Here is a 21595-nt window from a genome sequence, read left to right on the forward strand (position 1 = left end):
AGACTGAATAATGTAATCCTAAATAGGAGTTCAAAAAGAAATACTAGGTTCCTAATAAATTCTGGGAGATGGGTGAAATGAGAAGCCATTTCACTCCCTACACAGATACATCTATCTCTTTATACGCAGACAGAAATTCTCTAGCTTTGTACTAGACCTAATTAGGTTTTAAATGAGATTCCAGCATCCATAATAGCTTATTCTGATTGTTCTTTTTATATCATACAGGCACTGAATATTCATGGTGTTCATATGATTAAGTACCAAATCAATAGAAACGGCTAGTGGATTTGTTTAAATTAATACTTTTGCTGTATAAATTTGAACTATGAAAGTTATATCTGATGTACAGTTGAGCTTTCCTCTTTTAAGAATCAGTGGCTAGTATTGGTGAGGGCTGGGAATTGAGCTGAGGACTGTGAGAGAACTGGTAAAATATAAACAGGTTCTGCACCTGGGATCAGTCATTCAAAAAGGGAATGTTACAACATTTTGGAAGGAGTTTTCTAGGTTCTCTCATGGGTGAGGGTTAAGAAACCGAGTAAGAACAACAGAAGTTAAAAAAGAAAGAGGATCACAGTAACGAGAGACTAAAAAAAGAAAAATCAGACCTTTGAATCTACCACTCAGCAAGGGCATGCTGGAGTTCCCTAGATATAGAGAAAACAGGTATGAAACGGACACGACACTGATTGACATTAGCAATGAAGGTGATAGAGAAAAGAGACACTCCAACAATGTGAGTTTTCAAAGTGTGAACCCTGAAATATAAGTGAAGGAGAAATCCCCAGAGATATAAGCTTTCCTAAAGAGATCATAATGCCTGTATGAACCCTTCCTTTCAGCAGATACCTGTGAGAGAAGGGAATTCCTCTGGTACCATTTCTATTATGGTTCACCATGTTGATGAGCCTTTTACTCCCATCTGTTTTGTATATTTGATCTCTCTTGGCTTTTTATATCTTTGTGCAGATTGTTTATTAGAATCCCAGCAGTTCTGAGGCAAGTCAGAGCTGCTGCATATTTAGGTCCTTGATTGGCACGCAGCTATCCTCCCTACTAACATTATCTTAGCAGTTCTCATTTTCCCTCCATAAGAGAAATCAGACTGTTTTTGAAGCAGAACCCACTGGTTGCCAGCACATTTCTAATCTTACACAAGATAAGGTGCAGCTCCCCGACCCACGTGACACACTGTTGGCAACTTAACTCACTTCGCTTCAATGTGTTACTGTCATTTAACCATTTTGTCCATTGATTGTATAGTCACTGAGTTTGCTTTTAATTTAAATGGAAAGCACCATAAAATTCAACCATTTCAAGTGTGCCTAAATGACTTGGGAACCTAAGTCAATGGGACTTTGAGGATCTGGGCCTAAATGACTTGGGAACCAAAGGTATTTAGGCACCTAATTCACATGCTATCAGTGGAAATATTTCATACAACATGCACTCAGCCTGCGGAACTCATTGGCACAAGATATCCTGGAGGACCAAGCTTGGTAAGATTCAGAAAAGGACTGGGCATTAAGACGATAACAAAATCAAATGGTTATACTAATAAGGATTAATAATTAAAACCCAGGAGTTTTGGATGGGAAAGAAACCTAATGCCTCAAGGCATAAGCCTCTTAGGCCCTGTCTACACTAGAGCACTTACAGCAGCTCTCTCCCGTCAACATACTTAATCCACCCCCAATGAGTGGTGGTAGCTATGTTGGCGGGAGAAGCTCTCTTGCCAACAAAGCACTGTGCACAGTAGTGCTTATTGCTGGCGCAACGTATGTTGCTCAGGGAGGGTGGAATATTCACCCACCTGAGCGACATAAGTTTTGCCAACATCAGAGGTAGCATAGACATGGCGTGACTAATGGGAATCAGGAAGAAACTTTCAATGTGGCAGGTTATTCAGTAATTGCCTACTCAGGGGTTTCTCTTCCTCTCAAGCAGCTGATGCTAGGCACTGATGGGAACAGATTTCCGAACTAGAAGGACCATGGGTCTGATTCCGCCTGGCAATTCCTTTGCTCCTACACATCAGCTGATTCTAAGGATCAAATAGGTGATCAAATGAGATTGTATTTATAAGCCAGTAAACACCTTTGGAATCTACTAATTGAAAGTAAAGGACTGCATCAAAGAAACCACATGATACAAATGATAAACACAACAACAAAAATCTTTTACTCACTCCAGTGACAGCCAGAGAAATCTAAAATGAAATACAACTATTATCTCCATGGTAATTTAGGCAGGTTTGGAGCTGTCCTGCACATCTGATTGCATTTTTACCACTGAGCTTACTCGCCCACACACCAGACCTAAAATAGAATAATGTTATCTCCAGTCTCAACTTGGCTCCCCCAGTACAAGGCCTTTATATATTACATGCAATTATGATTTATCTTTTAAATTTTTTTCTTATTCTTTTTTTCATGATGATGCTCCTTTGACTAATAAATTATGAATTTAGCATTTCAACACCTCCACTTTGGTTTCCATTTGGAATCATCAAGAGTGCAATATTTCCTTTTGTTATCAAGTAACAGAGACATGATGTGATCCAGTGGTGAAGGTACAGGATCGGGATACTTGGGCTCTGGTTCTTGCGTGGGCAAGTCATTTCCTGTCTCTATGGGTCAGTTTCCCATCACAGCCTTTGTGTATTTAGATTATACGCCCTTTGGGAACAGGACTGCTTTTGGGAAAGGAACTTGTGTTTGTACAAAGTCTAGCACAACGAGGCCAGGATCTAATGATCTAAAGATTAAAAGTGATAATGTACATAACATACTATATATAAATAAATGCATTTTCAGTGGCTTAATTAGGACAGCTGGATGAGTTCTGATTTCACAGTTCAGACTGAAATTTGGACAAATCACAAAAGGCAGGTGTAGTGGTGCAGGTGGCCCACTCCAGCAGGGGGTGGGGCAGAAGCAGCCAGGGAGGCTGTGGAAACCTGTAGCTAATTAGGGCAAGGCTTGTTAGGAGCCAAATAGGAGGCAGCTGCTGGGGCAGCCCAGAGGGGAGTTGTTCCCTGACTAGCAACGGAGAAGAACCAGCTCCTGAGGTAAGACCTTGGACAGAGCAGTGCTGGGTAGGCTTGGGGGAGCAGAGAGAGGGGGCTCTTGCCTGTGACCTGCTAGGCTGCGGCCCCTGACTAGAAGGGCTGAGAAGGTACAAGAGGCCAAAGGGGAAGTGGTGCAGGGAAGATAGTCAGACAAGGGGAGAGAAGGAGGGCAGAGAGGCTACCACTAGAGGGTCCCTGGGTTGGGGCCCAGAGTAGCAGGTGGGCCTGGGTCCCTCCCTTGTACCGCACCTGGCTGCGGAGGAGTGTGGCTGATACACACTGCAACTTGCCCTGGGGTGAGGGGCTAGACTTTAGGTTGTGGTTGCACCCTGCAGTGGGTGCAAGCCAAAGGACTGCCATCCCCCCTGGAAGGAGGGTGAGAGAGAATTAGTGGACACTGCCGACTGGGGGAGCAATGCAGGTCCGAAACTGCGGTGTAGAGCAGACAATGGGCAAGACACCAGCCACAGAGGACGCTCCAGAGCTGGACTGAGCTAATTCCCAGACTGACCAGCAGGAGGTGCCACAGCAGTGAGTGCTTGACCCATTACAGGAGGATAAGCCAAACATTTAAGGAAATCTTTTATTGAGACTCAAGAGCCATTAAGTCATAGTGAATGCACAGCATGATCTCCCAGGAGAGACCAAGCCAACAGAACTGTTGCAAACTTATGGCGATGTGTTTATTTAGAACCAAATGAAATAGGTATAAAGACAATGGCATTAGGGGTATTTTTCATTACTAGGGGGCCATTTCACTAAACCATTTCCTCCACTGTCCACTCACCTTGCCCCGCCCCATCAATTAGAAAGTGCCTCTAAATAATGCTAGCAGCAGCATCGTTCACATCACTTTATGCCAGATACAGTGCTCATTGAAATGAAGGAGCTTTTTAATTGACTTCAGTGGGTTTTGGATCAGGCTGTAATGTGTTAAGGCAGACCATTTCCTTCTCTTTAATTAGAGAGGATGGCCACAGTGGGATAATGGTAAGAAGTGTGACTACATCAACCCCATTCTCAGACTACCCCCGGTACATGTCCAGTTATTTCAGATCAGGTTCCAGTTCAGAATTGTCCCTAGTGAAACTGGGATAAAGTATCTTGGGGGGGGGGGAGGTGCGGAATTCCCCTGAAGCTGCCTCTTCCAAAAATATGGAGTGGGGACAATAGAGGGGCTTAAGCAGGCCTGAAGCTGTGTACTTATTTCTCTACTCTGTAGCAGAATGCTGTGATGGAGGCAGCCTGGCTAGAAAACCACCAAGCCGCTGGAACTGCTGGAGACCAGGAGATAGGAGTGTGAGATAAACTTTGGAGAACTTTTAAAGTGTTGAATCTGGGACAGTGGAAAAGGCACCATTGTTTCCTGCACAGTTCAATAAACAAAACTGTGATGGATCTAACTCTGGCTTTGCCCCACCTTTCTTTCCAGGGATTGGCGGGCACACACTTTGTCTCTTTCTCTAATTCTCAGAAACTAAAGTGGTTCTGGGATTTACATGAGTTTCTTCCACCAGAGAACAAGTACTCAATATAAACAAGTAGACATACATTTATGAGCACTGCAGGTATTGGCATCTTTTGCCACAGAAGTGGAAAGATCTACCATGAACAAAGAAAAACAGCAATTCATTACGATCATGCTAACATGATGGGTAGCATTTTTAAATTTGATTTGAAATTCTGGTAGCAGCAGAGTTTATTAAAAAGCTACAAAAATGAATCTTGCATGCCTATAACAGAGTTTATTTATTAAGCTGATGGTGGTGACTGTGTTACTTAAAATCATCAAGACAGCTATTTGCACTATAAAATCTTCTTCAATTAGCCCAGGCTGACTTTTTTTGGATCATAATTTTCTTATATCTAAGGAGTGAGGTATAGTGTGTGTTTCATCTTGAGTCAATGAGCAGTGAAGCTCACTTGCTCACATATACATTATCAGTTTTAGACATTGGCAGGTTCCCATGCCCTCTACAAAACATACTAAATCAGCACCACACTGTTTCTGAAATACAAAGAATGCAGCTTCTTTTCCCCTATCATGGTGATGTAACAAGCTTCCAACATAAGCCAAGAACGTTACAGAAAGTAGTCATCAATTATAATTCTGTTGCAATTATCGAAGGAGAGATTTCTCCACCAAATGACAAAATCTAGCTTATTCTATGGCAGGGTAATATCCCATGGCATGGAATGGAGATGAGGAATCCCAAACAGAAGGCTGATCCAGCAAGGTTCTGAACACTCTGGGCCTGATCCAGTAATGTACTTAAGCACATGCTTAATTTTAAGCATGTGTGTAATGCCACTGAACTGAGTGGGATTTCTCACATGCATAAAATTAAGCACATGCTTAAGTACTCTGCTGTCTTGGTGCCAGAGTACTCAGGACCTGGCGGGATCAGATCCAGATGAGTAATTTGATTAGGCGGTCTAGGTACATGGCTGACCCTGAAAGGTATCCTGAGTAGAGCTGGTTGGGGAAAAACAGGGAAAATGTGATTTTTTCCCCCCCAACATGTTTTCAAATTCAAAAACTATTGACCAGCTCTATAACTGGATGAAAAGTTGAGAAATGTAACGGAAAATTTTCCAGATTTTTTTACATTCCACATTTTGAAATTTCATTCAAATTTCAACATTCAAATAATGTCAACCAGCTCTAATTAATGTTGCGATATAAACACTTTAGAGGGTCTGCCTGGCTAGTAGTGAATCTTCTGATTGTTTTATTAACTGAACAACATCCAGGTTCTCTAACCAAAACAAATCACTTCTTGGTTTCTTAAATAATTAAAATCATAACAGGAAACAAAATTTTAATGCTCTCCCTGATCAAGCATGTCACGCAATCAGCAACTTCAAATCCTTCCTTAAAGCACACTACTTTCCTTTGGTGTCAGGGCTTGATCCTGCAAGGTCCTGAGCTCTCTAGCTTTATCCAGCAAAACAGTTAAGCAAATAGCTAATTTTGGCACCTAAACTGGGCTCAGAGGAACATTTAGCCCTCAGTACCTGGCACTGCTGCAGAGTTCTACGCAAAGGCCTGTGGAAATTGTGTTATACTGGAAAGAGTTCATGGAAACCTTGTTGGCTGCTATCCAAAATCCTCGCTGTCCTCATGGTCTTCTATCTTATGAGAGTCTAGAAGCTATTTTCCTTAGAACATTACAGATCTTTATTCCTATCATTTTGATTTACAGTGAGTCATGTACACCTGCAACACCTACACTTCAGCTTTCTCCTTGGTAGCTCTAAATCTCTTCTTTGGGCTGTTGTTGAGATTCATATGTTCTCCCAAAAGGAGTTTTATTAATCTGGGATCTAGCAATCCCGGGCCATCTGCTAAAATCAGAAGAGGAATGAGGTACTGCATTGTAAAAGTTCTTTTCTCTGAAGGCCTTTTGGGAAAGATTCTGGGCCCAATCTTGCAATCCTGACTCAGTGTGAGCCCACAGAGTTCAGTCTTCCATCTGAATATTTTCAGTTTTAGCAAAATGTCTAGTTCAGACAACTAGCTCAGAATGTAGGATATGTTCTATTTTATTCAAATGCTATAGACTTGCTTTGCTTTTATTGATAAATCTGACACTCCAGACAGGATAGAAATGATGTTTAAAGTCTCGTTCCAGCTCCCACTGATGGATCTATTTCTGGAAGATGCTGTGTCTTGTTGTTTAATTCTGTGTCTTCATATAAGTTACAGTGTGAAAATTTAACCACATACGCTTCTTTTACCTAGAAATCTGTATTGCATATAGTGGGCCAGATCTACAGATGGCATAAAATGGCATAGCTCCATTTTGTCTTTAATGGATACAAACTGGACATCAACAAGTTTAAGCTTGAAATTAGATGAAGATTTCTAACCATCCGTGAAATGAAGTGCTTCAGCAGCCTTCCAAGGGAAGCGGGGTGAAGGGCAACAAATCTAACTGGTTTCAAGACTGAGTTTGATAAGTTTACGGAGGGGATGGTATGATGAGACTGCCTACAATGGCATGTAGCTGACCTGTGACTGCTAGTAGCAAAGATCTCCAACAGCCAAAGATGGGACATTAGATGGGGAGGGCTCTGAGTTGCTACAGAGAATTCTTTCCCAAGTGTCTGGCTGGGTGGTCTTGCCCACATGCTCAGCATCTAACTGATCACCATATTAGGGTGGGAAGGAATTTCCCCCAAGGTCAAATTGGCAGAGACCCTCTTTCCTTCCTCTGCAGTACGGAGCATTGTTCACTTGCTGGTTCAATCTAGAGTAAATGGTGGATTCGCTGTAACTTGAAGTCTTTAAATCAAGAGCTGAAGACTTCAGTAACTCAGCCAGAGGTTAGGGGTCTATTACAAGAGTGGATGGGTGAGGTTCTTTGGCCTGCGATGTGCAGGAGGTCAGACTAGCTGATGACAATGGTCCCTTCTAGCCTTAAAGTTTAGGAGTCTATGAGCTATGCCAGTTTACACCAGCCAAGGATCTGGCCCATCAATACATATAGCAGAGGTTGCCATTAAAACCTTTGCAGTTTACAACTTATTAACCTCAGTGCAGTATTTGTGCTATTTGCTCTATTAAATATTTATTGCTGAGTGCTTATGGGAGCATCTTGGGATTACAAGAGTCACCTGCTGTGCTGAGGCCTGGGTACTTCTAGGAAAAAGGCCAAGGGCCCAGCCTTCACTTCAGCACAAGGTGCGCAAAGACAGCAGGAAGGTTGGTAGATGGCAAACACTGGTTACGAAAGACCAAGAACAGCCGTTACATTGAGAAGAATTAGACAAGATGACCGGGGTGAGATTATATATTGCTATTTTCTTGTCTAAACTTGTATGTGCAGATGTTAAATTCCATGTGGTCCGGTAAGCACTTTGAGCAACAAGGCTAGTAAGGGCCTCACACCATGGGCTTGTAGTAGCAGCCTGAGCTTTTGTGGGCTACCGATTTTTAAAGATGGCATAGTTTTCCAGTTATGCTTTCTGAGTATCTCATAAAGTGTTCTGGGAAATCAACACTTTACAAATGGAGCTAGCACTCCCAGATAGAGCGACTCTGTTTTCAGTAACTCCTTGAAGTCTGGCTCCCCTCAGCAAAACACACAGATGTCTCAGAGGACAGTTTCCATCTTATTCCATTGTACTCATCCGTTGCTTGAGAGGCAGTGTGATCCAGTGGAGAGGGCTCTGGGCTGGGGTCAGTTTCCAGCTCTTGCCACTAATCTTCTGTTGCCCCGCACATCCTTACTCTGTCTTTCCTATTTAAGCTGTAGCCTCCTTGATGCAGGGACTGTCTCCTACAATGTGTCTGCACAGTAAGGTCCCACCCTCAACTGGAGCCCCTGATTCGACTGTAAGGCATTAGGATTTGTTCATCTACCCTGCCTCTTTGATGCAAGAGGTCTTTCCCCCGCAGACATGCGTTAATGCAGTTTTAGTGACAGTGTTTACTCAGAATACCTGCTAGTGAAAACGCCAGTGTGCAAGTCAGCCAACGTCTTCCCTGGATGGCACAGGGCTGTGACCATCCAAAAATACATAGCACACAGTGTATGATTTTTATAGACCCTATCCATTTGGAAGTCTCTTTTTGAAAGGAATATAGTCTTACAGTAGTCTAGAGCCTTGTCTACGCTACGAAATTAGGTCGAATTTCTAGAAGTCAGTTTTGTAGAAAGCGTTTTTATACAGTCGATTGTGTGTGTCCCCACACAAATGCTCTAAGTGCATGTAGTCGGCGGAGTGTGTTCACAGTACCAAGGCAACCGTCGACTCTGGAGCGTTGCACTGTGGGTAGCTATCCCACAGTTCCCGCAGTCTCTGCCGCCCATTTGAATTCTGGGTAGAAATTCTGGGCAAAAACATTGTCGCGGGTGGTTCTGGGTACATAGCGTCAGGCCCCCCTTCCCTCCCTCCTTCCGTGAAAGCAAGGGCAGACAATCGTTTTGAGCCTTTTTTCTTAAGTTACCTGTGCAGACGCCATACCACGGGAAGCATGGAGCCCGCTCAGCTAACCGTCACCATATGTCTCCTGGCTGCTGGCAGACGCGGTACTGCATTGCTACACAGCAGCAGCTCATTGCCTTTTGGCAGCAGACAGTGCAGAATGACTGGTAGCCGTCGTCGATGTAGTCCAGGGTGTTCTTTTAACCGACCTCGATGAGGTCAGGGGCACCTAGGCAAACATGGAAGTGACTCAGCCAGGTCATTTCCCTTTTAAATTTCGTCTCATGGCGATTCAGTCCTACCGGCAGTGCACTGTCTTTTAATCAACAGCCAGCAGAAGATGATGGCCAGCAGTCATACTGCACCGTCTTCCGCCCAGCACCCAGGAGATGACGATGGCTAGCGGTCATACTGCACAGTCTGCTGCCAGCAAGATGTATAAAGATAGATGAAGTGAATCAAAACAAGAAATAGACCAGATTTGTTTTGTATTCATTTTCTCCTCCCTACCTCCGTGAAACCAACAGCCTGCTAAACCCAGTTTTGAGTTCTATCCTTGAGATTTTGAGTTCTATCCTTGAGGGGGCCATTCTGTTTCTCGCAAAGCCACCCCCTTTGTTGATTTTAATTCCCTGTAAGCCAACTCTGTAAGCCATGTCATCAGTCGCTCCTCCCTCCGTCAGAGCAACGGCAGACAATCGTTCCGCACCTTTTTTCTTTGCAGACGCCATACCACGGCAAGCATGGAGCCCACTCAGATCCCTGTGGCAATTAAGAGCACATTAAACACCACGTGCATTATCCAGCAGTATAGGCAGCACCAGAACCTGGCAAAGCGAAACCAGGCGAGTAGATGACGTCAGCACGGTGACGAGAGTGATGAGGACATGGACACAGACTTCTCTCAAAGCACAGGCCCAGGCAATGTGGGCATCATGGTGCTAATGGGGCAAGTTCATGCAGTAGAACGCTGATTCTGGGCTCGGGAAACAAGCACAGACAGGAGGGACCACATAGTGTTGCAGGTCTGGGACGATTCCCAGTGCCTGTGAAACTTTTGCATGCGTTAGGGCACTTTCATGGAACTTTGTGACTTGCTTTCCCCTGAAGCACATGAATACCAAGATGAGAGCAGCCCTCACAGTTGAAAAGCGAGTGGCAACAGCACCGTAGAAGCTTGCAATGCCAGACAGCTACCGGTCAGTCGGGAATCAATTTGGAGTGGGCAAATGGACTGTGGGGGCTGCTGTGATGCAAGTAGCCAATGCAATCAAAGATCTGCTGATATCAAGGGTAGTGACCCTGGGAAATGTGCAGGTCATAGTGGATGGCTTTGCTGCAATAGGATTCCCTAACTGTGGTGGGGCCGCAGACGGAACCCATATCCCTATCTTGGCACCGGAGCACAAAGCCAGTGAGTACATAAACCGCAAGGGGTACTTTTCAATAGTGTTGCAAGCACTAGTGGATCACAAGGGACATTTCACCAACATCAACGTAGGATGGCCGGGAAAGGTACATGACGCTCGCATCTTCAGGAACTCTGGTCTGTTTCAAAAGCTGCAGGAAGGGACTTTATTCCCAGACCAGAAAATAACCGTTGGGGATGTTGAAATGCCTATAGTTATCCTTGGGGACCCAGCCTACCTCTTAATGCCATGGCTCATGAAGCCATACACAGGCAGCCTGGACAGTATTCAGGAGCTGTTCAACTACAGGCTGAGCAAGTGCAGAATGGTGGTAGAATGTGCATTTGGATGTTTAAAAGCACGCTGGTGCAGTTTACTGACTCAGTTAGACCACAATGAAACCAATATTCCCACTGTTATTACTAAAACGAAAAGGAGTACTTGTGGCACCTTAGAGACTAACCAATTTATTTGAGCATAAGCTTTCGTGAGCTACAGCTCACTTCATCAGATGCATTCAGTGGTAATGAATGGTAATAGCTTATCTAAAGTGATCACTCTCCTTACAATGTGTACGATAATCAAGTTGGGCCATTTCCAGCACAAATCCAGGTTCTCTCCCCCCCACACACACACACAAACCCACTCTCCTGTTGGTAATAGCTTATCTAAAGTGACCACTCTCCTTACAACCCACTTTCACTTTAGATAAGCTATTACCAACAGGAGAGTGGGTTTGTGGGGGGGGAGGTGAAGAAAACCTGGATTTGTGCTGGAAATGGCCCAACTTGATTATCATACACATTGTAAGGAGAGTGATCACTTTAGATAAGCTATTGCCAGCAGGAGAGTGGGGTGCGGGGAGGTATTTTTTCATGCTTTGTGTGTATAAAAAGATCTTCTACACTTTCCACAGTATGCATCCGATGAAGTGAGCTGTAGCTCACGAAAGCTTATGCTCAAATAAATTGGTTAGTCTCTAAAGGTGCCACAAGTACTCCTTTTCTTTTTGCGAATACAGATTAACACAGCTGTTACTCTGAAACTAGTCCATAACTAGGGTTCTTGGCACTGTGGACACAAACAATAATAAAGCCATCTCTGTCTCTGTTTGCCATGCCTCCAGGACCCTATGGGCCTGCTGCATTCTTGGCAAGAAGTGACTGGTGTGAGGCAAAAGATGATCCTTTGAACTAATGTTTGCGTTTGCACCTGAATTTAAGCAAGAGGGGAGAGCTGTGCTGAGAAGAAGCGTGACAGCTACTAAGATGACTAAACTGTCTGCTTTGACTTCTGTCTCCTTGGAATCTTCTTTCTTGGCTAGGTTCTACCACTTACAATGCCGAGTAATACCGTACTATAGAAGCATTGCCACTGATTTCAGTGGCACTACTCATGAAGTAAAGTGCTTCTCAAAGAGAGTAAAGTTGGCAGAATCTGCCTGTCTTTTTCCTGTTATGTTTCTTCTCTAATCAAACAAATGTTTTGCCTCAAAATAGAATAAATCCCATTTCAATCTCATTTAGAGAGGGGTTTTCTTTTCATTTTTTCTTTGAAAAATGTTATTGTGTTTCACACTGCCGCCCGTTCAGATGAAGGCAAATATAGATCCCAGTTAAGGAAACATACTACAATACCCTTTCTTCCTTGTACTAGTTTGTAAAATGAAAGCAATCTGGTAAGTGTTAAGAGTAAATAAAAACAGAATGATCTTAGGGCCAGAGCAAAGCTGTTAATGAAATGAAATCCTTTACTGATTTTTGTATACAAGTGTGCAGCTCTGCTCTTGGGTTAAAATATTACATTTCCTTTCCTGGGCAAGTGGAGATAAGAGTACTGCTTCTTTCATTTCCTTTGTTATCATATGAGAATGATCTTTTCATTTGCTAAATGATTTTTAAATTGGCTTTGGTACAGCGGTTGCAGGAGGAAGAAAGGTTTGTGCTGTTGTTAAGCAGCCACAGAAAGCAAGATATGAACATTTTCTGCATTTCTAATGCATCACTGGGGAAAATATTTTTCCAGTTTTGGATAACGGTGATAATACCAGAAAAGTAGGACTATTTCAAAGCTTCAGCTGAATACAGTAATTCACCTTACGTACTGACAGCCACGCTCTCACATTGGCATCACAATCAGCACTTACATGCCAAAGAAGGGTACCATTTGAGACGTACTGCACCGCAGGCAGAATTCCATATGCTTTGTGCTGTACATTTGACTACTTAAATAGCAACATACTAAACTACAAATTGAAAACTTTCTCAAACAAAATCACTCTTCTTGTGTGTGAAATGGGTTTATTTATTGGTAGAAATCAAAGCAAATCCCTTCTGAAATATTATTGTGCCCCCCTTTTTTTTTTAAATAGAAACCTACATGACCACTCATGTTATCCATCCATTAAGCCTTAGTTAAATGGTATTTCCATATTAAAAATAAAAAAGATGACATTGTCCTAATGAATGTATCTAATGAAGTTCTATCCTTTGTCTGAGTCAGAAAAATTAAGTTTTACTGATTTTTATTTCCCTCTGTTTATCTACTGGATTTGTTCATAAGTTGTACATTATTTCTAGATTTACATAAATCCTAGTAAGAAAATATGAGCTGTGATGATGATTGCTCATGCACTTGTTGTACACATTCTCCATGCTACAAAGAGATATGCAAATATGAATTGTTCCATCTTTGATGAGCTCATTATTTCAAAATTTGACTTTGATTTTTTTGAATTACTCAGATGTAGAAATGATTCTTATTGATCAGATTTGTTCTTTTATCTTTTCTTGAATCCCAGCTAATAACTAGGGTAGCTCATAATATTAACCCCATAGCTTCCCTACATATTCATGTACAGTGCCAGCTACAAGAGAATATGATATTGGTATTAATCAACCTGTCGTCCATTTTGCTTTTAATGTACTTAACCTCAGTGTGATTTGTTCTTATGTAACTTAGCACCCCTGGGGGAAGAGGGCATTGATGCCAGAAGGTATCAAACCTAGGACCTCTGGATCTAAACTTATGCACATTTCTACCTGGGCTAAAATAGTGGGTGGGGTCTGTTATCTCAAATGCAGCAGCTAACGCAAACCATATCCAGCCACTAGAGGGGTCAGGAAGCCACCCAGTGTAAGCACCAGTTACACTTGCTTTGAAACTTGTTACTTCCCACTACTGTTTACTTAGATAGGACCAGACTGTGATACCTTTCCTTGTGCTAAATAGTTCGTTGCCCCATAAATAATCCCACTGAAGTAAATGGGACTCCTTGTGGAGAAAAGTGCTATCCATCCCGAGGAAGGATATGAGAAGTCGGCCCAGAGGGTTCAGACACATGACTCTCCAGCACTGGAGGAAGACAGATACACTGTCCCAACTCCTCCTGACATCAGTGGGTATTGTGCCTATGTATGCAAGGCCAGAGTTGGGCCCCTTTTCTCTAAAAAGTGGCACATTCAGCGGTAACATTGCCACATCCTCTAGCCATGGGTATAGTTTGGAGGGACAAAGGGGCATTGCCCCCCAAACTGCAAGCCTCAGGCAGACACGGAATTTGCCCCCCCCACACACACACACACGGCCCCATTGGACTGACTGGAGCCGCGCCCCCAAATATAGAAGTCAAACTACACCTATGTCTCCAATGCAGAATATTCCCATTGGAAGTACTGTGCTTAAGAAGTGACATTTTCTAAAAAGTCCTGCACGGTACCAATTACTTGGCGTGGACTGAGTATTTTTACATTCCTATATTGATTATTGCAGCACTTGCTCCCCCTGACCCAGTCAATGTCAATTTTAAAGCTAGTTCTCTTAGTGTCTGTGCTGGAATTGTGCCTTTCCCCCAAGGAATTAGAAGCTTAGTAGCCTGTCTGGATCTGGCAGATGTGCAGACTCATATTTGTCTGCTAACATAATTCCATAGATTTCAGATGGAGTTACAATAGCAAAGAATGAGTCAGAGTCTCCAATATTTTCCTGAAAAACAAAGACAATTGGGATGGGGGGAGGGGTAAGCCTGGTTATCCCGGGGGGTATTAATTCAAGCTTTTTTGATCTGTGAAAAAGTTATCTGTTTTTGTATTTCACCTCAAACAAAATGGTCATCTATTTATTCCACAATATCAGAAGCCACATAACATTACCTTACCTTGGTTTCTTGTTTCTTCCCAAAACACGTATGATCCCAGTGTCATCTTCTCTGATTATCCTTTGGCCACGTCTGGGAAGAAATTGAACATAACAATACAGTTTTGGATGTTCCTACTGCAAGATCAGGCTCAACTTTGGACAAGAAGAACATTAATTAAGAATATAGTGAAACCCTCTCTCTCAAGGGCCAAATCTTCCAATCCTTAGTCAAAAATCTCATACCTGGATTTCTCCCCCAAGGTTTTCACAAAAGTTTTCTTTTACTTTTAAAGAGCCTCGGCCATATTCTGCTCTCATTTCTATCTGTTTAGGTGTGGAATAATTCCATTGACTTCAATGAAGGCAGAATTTTGGATCCCACTCTGTTTAGCTGACCAGTTTTTGCTGGTCTCTTGGGTAGTCACTTCAGGGCCAGGTTGAAGCAATCTGGATTAAAGTTTGAACATCTGTTTGTTTTCTAATTCACTGAAATCAACGGGGATTTTGACTCCCTAAGGCCTGTAGGAGTTGGCCCTAATCAATTTTATTAATAAACATTTACATCATGGCAACCTCCAAAGGCCCCATTGGAGGGCTAGTGTCACCTCTAGTGATCAATGGCTCCATGTCTAGTTGGCAGCCGGTATCAAGCGGAGTGCCCCAATGGTCGGTCCTGGGGCCGGTTTTGTTCAATATCTTCATTAATGATCTGAAGGATGGCGTGGACTGCACCCTCAGCAAGTTTGCAGATGACACTAAACTGGGAGGAGTGGTAGATACGCTGGAGGGTAGGGATAGGATACAGAGGGACCTAGACAAATTAGAGGATTGGGCCAAAAGAAATCTGATGAGGTTCAACAGGGACAAGTGCAGAGTCCTGCACTTAGGATGGAAGAATCCCATGCACCGCTACAGACTAGGGACCGAATGGCTCGGCAGCAGTTCTGCAGAAAAGGACCTAGGGGTTACAGTGGACGAGAAGCTGGATATGAGTCAACAGTGTGCCCTTGTTGCCAAGAAAGCTAACGGTATTTTGGGCTGTATAAGTAGGAGCATTGCCAGCAGATCGAGGGACATGATCATTCCCCTCTATTCGACATTGGTGAGGCCTCATCTGGAGTACTGTGTCCAGTTTTGGGCCCCACACTACAAAAAGGATGTGGAAAAATTGGAAAGTGTCCAGCGGAGGGCAACAAAAATGATTAGGGGACTGGAACACATGATGTACAAGGAGATGCTGAGGGAACTGGGATTGTTTAGTCTGCAGAAGAGAAGAGTGAGGGGGGATTTGATAGCTTCTTTCAACTACCTGAAAGGGGGGTTCCAAAGAGGATGGATCTGGACTGTTCAGTGGTGGCAGATGACAGAACAAGGAGCAATGGTCTCAAGTTGCAGTGTGGGAGGTTTAGGTTGGATATTAGGAAAAAAAATTTCACTAGGAGCGTGGTGATCCATTGGAAAGGGTTACCTAGGGAGGTAGTGGAATCTCCTTCTTTAGAGGTTTTTAAGGCCCAGCATGACAAAGCCCTGGCTGGGATGATTTAGTTGGGTCCTAAACTAAATGGGATGATTGGTCCTGCTTTGAGCAGGAGGTTGGACTAGATGACCTCCCAAGTCCTTTCCAACCCTGATATTCTATGATTCTAAAACAATATCCATATGAACCCAGAGCAAGAGGCTGTCCTGCTATGGAGAACTCACAGTCTAAAGGACACAGCTAAATTGCTGGAGATGGTGAACAAAACACAAACAAATGAGTCTTTTTGTAAGTCGCACACGATCTTGTTAGTTACATGTTCTGTTGTTAAGTTGTTTTTAACTGGGGTAGACAAAAAGCAAGTTGAATAGCAGGAATGAAAGAACAAGTAAAATGGAGAAGGAAGAGGAAAGAAAGGATAAAAGAGGTAGTTTCTGCACATCATATGGCTAGCAATGATCAGCAAGGTACCAGTTAAAAAAGAGGGGGAGGACACTGAAACCAAGATAGTCTTTAACTATAGTTTAAAGGATTAGTGTCATTTAATTTGTCCTGGAAACTTTTGGGGGATATTTACCAAGAGGTGGTCTTCAGCAAATCTCACTGAGCACCAGTCCTTTTCTATACGGAGAGCTCTCCCAACATCAGCCAGCTGGAAAACAAAATGTAAACGGGGCTGTATCCAGAAGTCTCCATCTCTGTATGATCATCTCAGGGAGGGCTTCTCAGACATGTTCACAGTGTATATGAGAACTTAATAGTGAGATTGTCTCATGGACACCTCTTCTTGCATTGACCGTAGCACAGACAGCCCCCCACTCTCATTCCAAGTGATGGAAACCAACTCCTACTGTTAGCAATTCACATAACATCGCTGTGTTAACTACAGCAGTGGCGTACAGGGAAAAGTTACATTAGGATGCTATTTAATGTATCTTTAACCATCTGAATGCAATTGAGCAGCTGGAAACACCAAGAAAAGCCAGCACCATGTGACCAACCAGCTCTCATGGACTACCTGTTCCACAAACCACTGAACTAAGGAGAGCAACTGGCCCACACAGACCAAAGATTTTAACAAAACAAGATCCTAATCCTACTGCCACTGAAGTCAGTGTGAGCTTTGCAAATGATTTCAACAGGAACAGGATCAAGATGTAGTTGTGGTACTGCATGGGAAGAGATAGGGTGAGGTGCAACAGAGGAGCAGATGTTTCCTTGTCTACAGTATTCCCAGGAATGTCTTTTTTTTAAAACCCATCTAAGTGCGGGACTAACGTGGGGCAGGTCTATCTTGCGAGCTGTACCCATACTGGAGAATCCTTCCAGCCCCAGATTTGTGCTAACTCCCCTCGTTTGCACAGCTGCCTGAGAATCAGCATCTGTGTTTCACCGGAGGAACTACTTTCTACCACAGGTACAGCTATAGGAATAACTGATTTTTCGGTTGGGTGGTCGAACCAAAGAATCAAAAATAAATATATTCAGTTTGAGTTGACCTGAAACAAAAGTTTTGCAATATCTCCAGAAAAACAAAAAAGTAGAAAATATTTCATTCAGCCTGAGACAAAACACATTCCATTTAATTTGTGGTTTAAACTCTTTTAAAATTTTATTTGATAAAAATGGGTAAAATTCCCAAACAAAACATTTTGACTTTTCAGATTTTTTTTAATTTGACCAAAACAATTTGCTGAAACTGACCCAAATTCACAAATTGTTTCACTTGGCCTGAATCTACATTTTTCTGGGGGGAAAAAGTGCCCAGTTCTAATTGTAGAAACTTATCAGGTCTCCCCCTCACCCTAGTATCTGAGAACCTTCCAATCTTTAACATTTTTATCCTCATAACCTCCCTGTAAGGTAGAACAGTGCTATTAGCCCTATTTTACAGATGGGGACTGGAGGCACAGAAAGGCTAAGTGACTTGCCCAAAGTCACAAAGGACATCTGTGGCAGAGCTACAATTTGTAACTGTATAGCAGGAGGGCTGACCCTTCTCCTGGCCTTTTTGTTTTGAAGACTCTCCATTTAATTTGCTTTTACACTGTTCAATTCAAAGGATTTCTTTTCCACCTCTGCAATTTCATTTCACTAATAGACTTTTTACAATAGAATCATTGCAGCTAAGACATTTTATTTTGTTTGTTAGGTCCAAGCTGACTAAGTCACAAACCTGACAGAACTTTTGACTGATGAGACCCGTGAATGTTTTCAATATTATCTGGAATAAACTTTTGCTCCTGACAATAACGGTCTGTCTCGTCATCCATAGAGGCTTCTACAATGCATCGTGCTTAACAATTTACTGTCTGGTCTGCTCCTGGGGCAGACCACTGCCCCTCACTCAGAGCAGATTGTAAAGTTACAATCTCGCCCTCAATGTGAAGGTGCAAATGTGCTATATATACCAAGGTTTGTGTGTTAGAGCAGGTCACAAAGTTTGACATACTGAAAAAAAAAATAAGATTTTGCTACAGTCAGCCCATTTTAAGGTAAAAGTTTGGACCCAGCATGACAACTTGCAGTTAAGGTTCCGCTGCTGAAAAGTGGCTGTTTATCCTGGCACTGCTGACAGCAGTTGCAGCTTTCATCAAAGTGATCTTAGTCATCTAAACTACACAGTGGCACACGCAAATTCTCACATTGAGAAAAGGGGAAAATGATGATTTGGTGTGTACAATAAAAGTTACAGCTCACTTCTGAAAGGGATTGTTTTTCATTTATATTAAGACAGCACCAAGAGCTGAATGTGCATTTGGACTGTAGGTGAGGAAATTCCAGCTGGTAAGAACGTACTGTTTGTCAGAATATTGCTGTGGCTGTATTTTAAGGCACACACACAAAAGACAAAGTTATGACTGAGCTTTCAGCTAGGGTAGGGCAAATACTCCTCCCTCCTTTCTGGGGGGGGGGGGGAGGAGGGGTCAGGGAGTCCTTGAAGGTCACTTGAATTTTGAACTGAATTTGCTTCATCTCTTTTGTGTTCACTTCCACAAATCTATGGTTAAGGATGTACGGTCTGATCATGCAAAGTACTACATGCCCTCAACTTCCAGTGTCTGTTGTGCTCAACATCTCACAGGATCGTGCCCCTAGACAATAGTACATAGGCTCACGTTTCTCCAACGGGGCACACAAACTCAGACACTGTGGTGAGGCTGCATAAGTGCACAGATAGATACATAGGCAGAAGTTCTGTTTAAAAGCTAATCTGGAGCAAGCACCTTCCTGTTCCTGATTTACTCCATCAGTCTGGTCACCTATTGGCAGGAGGAATGTATCAGCCAGAGATGCACTCATTGCACCATTTGAGGGCAGAATAAAGGCGGCTACTGAGCATGCTCCCCCTGTGCCATTCCATTCCGGATGTGTTTCCCCTGCTCAGGTACAATGCTTCAGGACAGCTCTGCTCAGCTGCCGCAGCTCCACACCCACTGCACCTCAGCTACAAGAAGATATCGGTTTGCCTTAGGGGAACGAGCATCCCTTGTGCAGCACATGGTCCCTTCTGCAAAGGGTCTCCCTGAACAGCAGTTCACAGAGGCAGCTGGGTGTGACGCAGGAGCATACTGGAGGAAGGACAGAAAGATCCACAGTTGCGCGTGCCCTCTATTCCCCCAGCCGGCACTGAGGGCTGCATTAGGTCAGCCATTGGGGCAAAGCACTTCTGCAGCAGGGGGCGTGGTTGAGGATGCTGTCCCCTCCTCCTCACCTGTCCAGCCCAGTGACTCCAGCTGCTGGGCAATGAGGATTCAGGGTACTTGATGTACAGTAGGTTCCCAAGGTTGAAAATCTGACTCACATTAGAGACAGAGAGATCATTAAACATAGGAACATCATTTAACAGGTAGCAGAAGAGAGAACAGTACATCTTGTTCACAGAGCATCACTCTGAAGGTTCTGATACTGATGATTATGTCTTTTGTACTCAGGTCTTGCTCTATAGTGCGAGAGAGAGAGCACGCGTGTGCGCATGTGTTAAGAAAGTGGCTGGTCTGGTAGATTCAGTGGGCCAGATCCTTCGTTCTGCCTGAGCTGTGCTCAATACAGGGCCTTGATAGGGAAGGGAAAGGTGACTTCTCCTCACTTTTATGACTCTTGATCCTGGGACCAGCCAGGAGGTGCTGTGACCTCCATCATAAGGCAGAGCACCCACAGGGCTACTCTAACTTACACTCGGTTGTCTCCTGGCTCCAGCGGTTGTTCTAGCAGCCAGGGATTGCAAGAGCACATTAGCACTCTGATCACACCCTCTTCTCAGCAGCCATTCCTCTTCACCAGCTTTGCAGCCCCTTCCTGCCACTGGAGCAGTGCACGGGGACTGTTGGGTGCCAAAGGAGGAACACATTTTTGACGAAGACTTGAATAAAATTGCCAATCTGGTTGAAAACATGGCATCTGTTAAGTGAGGAATGAAGGGATGATGCGCATCTCCCACGGGCACATGAGCACAGGACGTTTCCTACCGAGGCACTAGCCGTGATTTACAAACTGTCAAGGTTCCTTCCCCACTCTGAACTCTAGGGTACAGATGTGGGGACCTGACCTGCATGAAAACCTCCTAAGCTTACTTTTACCAACTTAGGTTAAAACTTCCCCAAGGTACAAACTATTTTACCCTTTGCCCTTGGACTTCCACTGCCACCACCAAACGTTTTATCCGGGTTTATTTTATTAGGAAAGAGCCCGTTTAGAAATGTTTTTCCCCCCAAAATCCTCCCAACCCTTGCACCCCATTTCCTGGGGAAGGTTTGGTAAAAATCCTCACCAATTTGCATAGGTGAACACAGACCCAAACCCTTGGATCTTAAGAACAATGAAAAAAGCATTCAGTTCTTGAAAAGAAGAATTTTAATAGAAGAAACAGTAAAAAAGAATCAGCTCTGTAAAATCGGGATGGTAAATACCTTACAGGGTAATCAGATTCAAAACATAGAGAATCCCTCTAGGCAAAACCTTAAGTTACAAAAAGACACAGAGACAGGAATATCCATTCCATGCAGCACAGCCTATTTTCTCAGCCATTTAAAGAAATCATAATCTAATGCATATCTAGCTAGATTACTTTTACTAAGTTCTAAGACTCCATTCCTGTTCTGTCCCCAGCAAAAGCATCACACAGACAGACAGAGAGAGCTTTGTTTTTTCTCTCCCCCCAGCTTTTGAAAGAATCTTGTCTCCTCATTGGTCATTGTGGTCAGGTGCCAGTGAGGTTATCCTAGCTTCTTAACCCTTTACAGGTGAAAGGATTTTTCTGCTGGCCAGGAGGGATTTTAAAGGTGTTTACCCTCCCCTTTATATTTATGACACAAACGGAGATGGGAAAGATGAGGTTTCATGAAAGAGGTTGCTGCTCTGGTGAGCTGTACCTGCCGGGGACGTGCTGAGGCCACTGTTAATTAAAAAACACAGTGCTGAATGAAAGCCCAAAGAACAAATGGCAGCTCATCATCAAGGATCATTCGTCCCACGCCGCCTGTGGATTCAATAGGGTACAACACCTGGTGACGGCCAGCCGCTGCCGCCATTTTTAATTTGATTTGCCTTGCTTTATTTATGTAT

General features: G+C 43.4%; 1 long non-coding RNA gene across 3 annotated transcripts in view; it reads right to left on the minus strand.

The window, feature by feature from the left end:
- LOC119567087 overlaps nt 1-21595 on the minus strand; it is a 110012-nt gene that overhangs the window by 72272 nt on the left and 16145 nt on the right. For all 3 annotated transcript variants that reach the window (XR_006283784.1, XR_006283785.1, XR_006283783.1), the window contains exon 2: nt 14573-14644. This is a non-coding gene — a long non-coding RNA (uncharacterized LOC119567087). The remainder of the gene's footprint in view (nt 1-14572; nt 14645-21595) is intronic.

The sequence above is a fragment of the Chelonia mydas genome, chromosome 9, assembly GCF_015237465.2.
Source record: "Chelonia mydas isolate rCheMyd1 chromosome 9, rCheMyd1.pri.v2, whole genome shotgun sequence".
NCBI lineage: Eukaryota > Metazoa > Chordata > Testudines > Cheloniidae > Chelonia > Chelonia mydas.